The sequence below is a fragment of the Solanum verrucosum genome, unplaced genomic scaffold (assembly GCF_900185275.1).
Source record: "Solanum verrucosum unplaced genomic scaffold, falcon-dt-bn FXZP01000079.1, whole genome shotgun sequence".
NCBI lineage: Eukaryota > Viridiplantae > Streptophyta > Magnoliopsida > Solanales > Solanaceae > Solanum > Solanum verrucosum.
The window spans coordinates 2458824-2464882 of NW_026020368.1; the positions used below are offsets into that span (position 1 = coordinate 2458824).

The 6059-nt window shown below is 31.7% G+C and overlaps 1 pseudogene; it reads right to left on the bottom strand.

The window, feature by feature from the left end:
• Nucleotides 1–786: 786 nt before the first annotated feature.
• LOC125838276 (stearoyl-[acyl-carrier-protein] 9-desaturase 6, chloroplastic-like) lies at nt 787–5197 on the bottom strand (annotated as a pseudogene).
• Nucleotides 5198–6059: the final 862 nt, after the last annotated feature.

Here is a 6059-nt window from a genome sequence, read left to right on the forward strand (position 1 = left end):
GATGCCCATTCATAAAAAAAAAAGTGATAAGGGGTGAGGTGGTAAAAAAAAGGTTTTTTTAAAAAAATTGTTTTTACATTTTTTTTTGGGATAAGAGGGGAGGGGTGGGGTGGGTGGGGGGGGGCTGGTAGGGGGGGTGGCATGGTAATTTTTTAATTAAAAAAATTAATTTTTTTTTGGGATAGGGTGTGGGGTAAAGAAGACTTATTTAATTTTTTTGGGGGGGGGGGGCATGGGTGGATGGAGGGGGTTAGGATGTGGGGTGGTAAAAAAAATATTAATTTTTCATTTTTTTGGAATGGGGAGGGGGTGGGGGGCGTAGGGGGCTGGTAGGGGGTTGGATGAAAAAGAACTTTTTAAAAAATAAAATAAAAAACAAACTAATTTTTATGGGATGGGGGGGGGGGGGGGGGGGTAGGGAGGGTGAAGTGATAAAAAAAATAATTTAAAAAGATTTTATTTTTATTTTTATTTTTAACAAGATCTCTACTATAATATGGGTATCCATATTTATTCATATTATCCATTGGGTAACTCGTTTTTACCATTTAAAATGTGACTCGAATTGAGTGCTTTATCCATTTTTATTTAACTCGTTTTCGATCGACACATATGCGACTCGACTTGCTCGTTTGCCACTCCTAGACATGATTAAAAAGTAGTCTCTTTGCCTCTTCTTTTGCAGGCATATTCGTTATATGTTCTGCTCGCGATAGTTAAATTAGCTACAAACAATTTAACGATGTACTAGTTTTAATTTTACATATTTATTACAAATCAATACATTCAAACACAAACCTGCTTGTCAAAATCCAACTAAACTTCACCGGATGTGACTCTAATATATTTTCTCGATTTTCAAACCTCCTAATCTTACGTGGAAGTCTGCACACAAAATCCTGTGCACGTCTCGCCTCCTCCGTTGTCAAGCCTTCAAGTTTTTCCAATTCCCAACTTGTTATGAAAAATTCTAATAATTCAGCATAATCACGAGATGTGTAAACCCCCTGCTTTTGGGTAATTGCCAAAAAGTGCTTAAATATATTCGAATTTTACCCATCATACATGAGGTGCAGTGGCATTGTGATTCTCTTTCTCATCATATATGCAATGGCTATCATAGTCGTGTTTGGGTCCACTTCCAGTAACTTTTCAATAATTCTTGTGTAGGCATTCTCATGCCGCTTCTCGTCTGCTGCAATGGCTCCACATATACGCGCTAGCACGGGGTCTCCGCCTTCTATAGCTAGCCTAGCCATATTACCATGCGTTAGAAATGTGGCTCGCTCTTAAAATGATGTGTACACAAAGCCCATAAATGGATTGTTCTCTACTCCGACGTCCTAAGATGCAAACATGATAGATAGTTTATATTTATGACATATGTATTTTTCAAAAATTTGCAGGGAATTGCTTCTTATATGATTTTTAATACACAAACTTTAATATTCCAAATTCAAAGACTACGTATCACATTGTTCGAATGAATTTGGAATGAGCAGTCTTTGAATTTATTAACACTTCTTATTTAGGGCTAAGTTAATAAAAATACTTTTTATTTTTAGAAATGAGTAGTTTCTTAAGATTTGAGTAGATTGAATGGGCAAGCCAGCCCCCATAAGCCAAAGACCCAGCCTTTTGGCGATGGTAATTTCATAGAAATAAAATAAAAATATTACTTAATTAAGTGATGTGCCTAAACTAAAAACATTAATTACTCCCTATATTCATTTTTATTTGTCATATTTTGACTTGACACACCCATTAAGAAAATAATTAATGATATATGTATTTTACTAAACTATCCTCTATTAAATGATGTCTTGAAAATAAATATTTAATGTTGAGGGTAAAACATGGAAAAAAATATTGTCTTTTATTGAAATGTCAAAAGTGACAAGTAAAAATAAAAATCTATTTTAAAAATAAGTTTAAGTTTTGTGCACCGTTAGTGCACGAGTTTTATTTTTTATTTTTATATAATAATTTTGTATTTTATGTTTATATACTATTATTATTATTTTATATTTTAATTTATGTCTTATTTTACAGAATCAGAAATAAATGTAACAACAACATTTTTGTAGGATTAAAAATATGAAGGATTTTATTTATTTTTGTGGTGAATTTTTTGTATATAGTGGTTTAATTTGTGGAATAGTTTTTAAATTTATTTTTCTTGATATTTTGAATTATATTTAAGTCATCATGTTAATATTATATTAATATTTAATTAATTAATTAATTTATGTATAATATTGATTCAAAATTTGAATATGCATATTTTCATTAAAAAATTTCTAATAGATATTTAAAATAATTTCTCTCTATAAAATAATCTTAGTATTAAAAGTACATTGATACTTATCCTTTTTCATAATTTGACTCTCAAAAACACTTTTTAAAAAAGATTAGTCAAACACAATTTGCTTGTCAAAAACACTTTTCAAATGAATTAGCCAAACACAAATTACTTTTTTTCAAAAGCATTTTATAAGCAGTTTTTATCAGCAATACCAAATAGGCTCTAAGTAGTTAGTAAAATATCTTTTTGAATACAATTATAATTAGGTAAAATATAGCAAAGGAAAGTTGAGTCCTCTTTCTTCTCTAACCAAAATTAATTCATAGTTATATTCTTAATTAACCAAGTTAATTTGGTTTTTTGAATCTGATTTTTTTTTGTTTTATCTCTTTATTTTCTTGTTCTATTTTTTTAGTTTTTGCGTCTTCGTCGTATTGATATTTTAATTATTTTCAGTAAAAATCATGTTTTCTTGTTCGTGAATTTTCTTAGGGATAATAATTATATTTGTATTAGTGATTATATTGTTATCAACCTTTTGATCTTCAGGATATATATCGTAATATTGCATATCAGAATAATAAGTTGCTACTTTTTTTAATTCTTCTTCTTGTGTGTACTGATCATGACTTTGCCAAAAATTCAAAAGAAAAAACAACGACAATTAAGAAATTATTTGTGGCATTGAAAATTACTTCTGATGAAAAAAAATATTCAAATGTAGAAAAGCAAATAAACTTGGTTAATTAAGAAGATAACTAAAATTAATTTTGGTTAGAGAAGAAAAAAGGACTCAATTTTAATCTACTTTATTTTACCATAATTATAATTATATTAAAAATATATTTTATTAATCACTTAATTAAGTTACCATGTTTATCTTAAAAGTTACCTAATAGTGTAGAAAATCTATACACGGATCGTGCACAACACTTAAACTGTTTAGAAATATAGATTAACATAGAAATTAACTTACCTGATGATGTAAAAAACTTTACATAGTCAGTGCACACAAGTTAGTCTCTTAGAAATAAGTGACAAGTAAAAGTAAACGGATGGATTATTATTTTGGAACAGAAGGGTAGTAAATTAAACATTTAATTGGTGTTCGTTACTTCTTTTAGGAGTAGTGCAATATATTTGGTGGTTTCATTCAACTTATTTATTGCATTATTTAGGTTATATGATGTTATATATAGGTCATCTTAACTAAATAATTTTATGAAAATGTTCAGAGCAACACTTACAATTCCAGCTCCAATAGAGTATTGTAGTGTTTTCTCGACCATCAACATATCCACTCTCCCTGAAAGATACAAATAAGTTCGTAGCAGATCAATAAGTTGATTTTCCTCAGCGGACCATGCCCTAGTCCAAATTGCCCATGGACATGGGCTGGATCCAGTCTCATTGCGTACTCCATCAAATGTATTATTCGCGGTCTGATAGGTAGGCAAAGCATCCTCAGTTAGCATATTACCCTCCAACATAACAAAGTTGTTGGAGTACTGACCCCCAGATTTGCCTAAGGAACATGTATATTCTATCTGTTTCTTTGCAGATTACAACAGTTACGTTATGTAAAGAAAATAAAGTAATGACACAATATTTTATCGCGGAAAACCTCGACTCATCAAGTGTAAAAACCACGACCTACACCTCTGTAGGATTTAACTCCACTTCATTAAACTCTGAGCCTCAAAAAAAGATTATAAGCCTATGTAACCTAAGGAATTATAAACTCTAATTCCTAGACGCCAACAACCAACTAGATTGTCGACCTCACTTGAAGTTATGAATTCAGATTACAACTCTTGCAATCCTAGGAACTAACTCTAATTCCTAAACTCCAACATAAACCCCCCAAGGTTTATGTTCCCAAGTCTTTAAGTCTATCCAACTTGAAGTCTCTATTCCTACTCCAGTTTATACTTCACTGGATCTAGAAAGAATTAAAGATACAACTCGATAAAAACTCAATACAAGCAAACATGACTTAAGAACTATAAAACATAAGCCTATGAATCAGTTCTTCAATTCTTGTTTCCTTGCGTTGGTTGCACTTCGTAATCAGAATTCACTCAAATATGAACTCCCTTTATTTGATTGTATTCTGCTTGTAACACTCTGTTTAAGTGCGCGATTTTCTCCAAAGAAAATATTGCCCTATTTATAGACTTTGAACTCTTCAAAACCTTTTTCAACTTGAACTCGATTTACATATCTGATCATGCTTCCTACTCCGTTTCGAATTTGAAAGTTATTCACACTGTTATACTTCCTACTTTGCTTATGCTTCCTACTTTATTTACGCTTCCTACTCCGCTTAGGATTTCTTTATGAAAAAAAACTTTTTTGCACTGGTTTCTTGTCAAAAAAGCAACCCTTCCACCGCTTTATAACTTCTAATTTGCGTGGTTGACGTTCTCCTTATCCCAGTCAGATTCAATCTGAAAGGGACATGTTGGAGCAACCGGTTCCTTTCATCTGTTCCTCTATTTGTCAATTATCAAAATCTTTCTCGATCTAACAAAAGTACTCATCCGAAAGCCCTAAAACTTGTTGCCTTAGGGCTGGAACCTCTTCTTCGAATTGTTCAGGCCCTTGAGATGGGTCAGGAAGAAACTCAATGGGCTGCCAACATTTCTCTACGGGCATGCGGAGTGAGAGGACATTTTTTGAGACCCAAGATTCTAATGACTTAAAGATTTCCAATTTTTCTGGTGGCATTGAGTGAGTAACCTGGTGGCGATATGTGGATGAAGCCATTGCGTAAAGCGGAGATAACCTCCGTGATGAGGTGGTTTGGCAACGGAGCATGGTGGTTGTAGGGCGAGGTGAGGCCCGTACGATCGATGGAATGTTGAATTGGGAGAAGCTTGTAGTCTGCATGACTAATACAAAGTTTAATTAAAGAGAGTTATTAGATGAGTGGCCAAAATTGTTTACAAGGAAATCTTATTTATATGGATATATAGTTTGTTTAGCCACTAGCTAACCAAAGTCCTAATTCATAAATGACACACAGAAAAAAAGGTTTAGCTACTTTATAGTTTCTATCATTTTTTTGGATGGACTTAAAAGTTGGTCAAATCTACTTTTAAGTCGGTTTTTGACTCCTAGAAGTGTTCGGCAGTATATAAAAAATAACTTGAAATAAGACAAAAATAGCTCAAAATAAATTAGGAAGTGTTTGGCAAGGTAAAAAATGACCTAAAATAAGTTTATAATAGCTTATAATAAGTCAAAAACCAAAAGTAGGTCTCCCCCTATTTTTTATTTTTTTTGACTTAGAAGTCATTTCAGTTTGACTTTTTATTTTTGATTTAAAATCTAATTTTTAAGCCAATCCAAACGGACTCATAATCAGATGGAGGATGATAAAGATAAAAGAATTGTTTATTTAAATTAATAGCTTCTTGATGTAATATTATTATGAAAGTCATTATCCAAAATGAAATTATTTTTAATATCCTGATAAATTCTTAAATGTTAGGACCCAAGAGTAGTAAAGAGCTAGAAAACAAATATATTCATATTCTCTAGGTTCACTTTTACTTGTCACATTTGAAATTAACTGTAACACCTTAAAAATTTCAAAGTTAAGATCCGAATCATTCTTCTTTTGCATATAAAGTCGTATCGGGCATTCTTAAATTTCTCTTAAGTGCTAAGGTCAATTATTTAGTGAGGGAGATATGAATTAAGGTCACTAGAATCTCCTAGCACAAAGTTGAGTTGAAAGCTTCCTCCC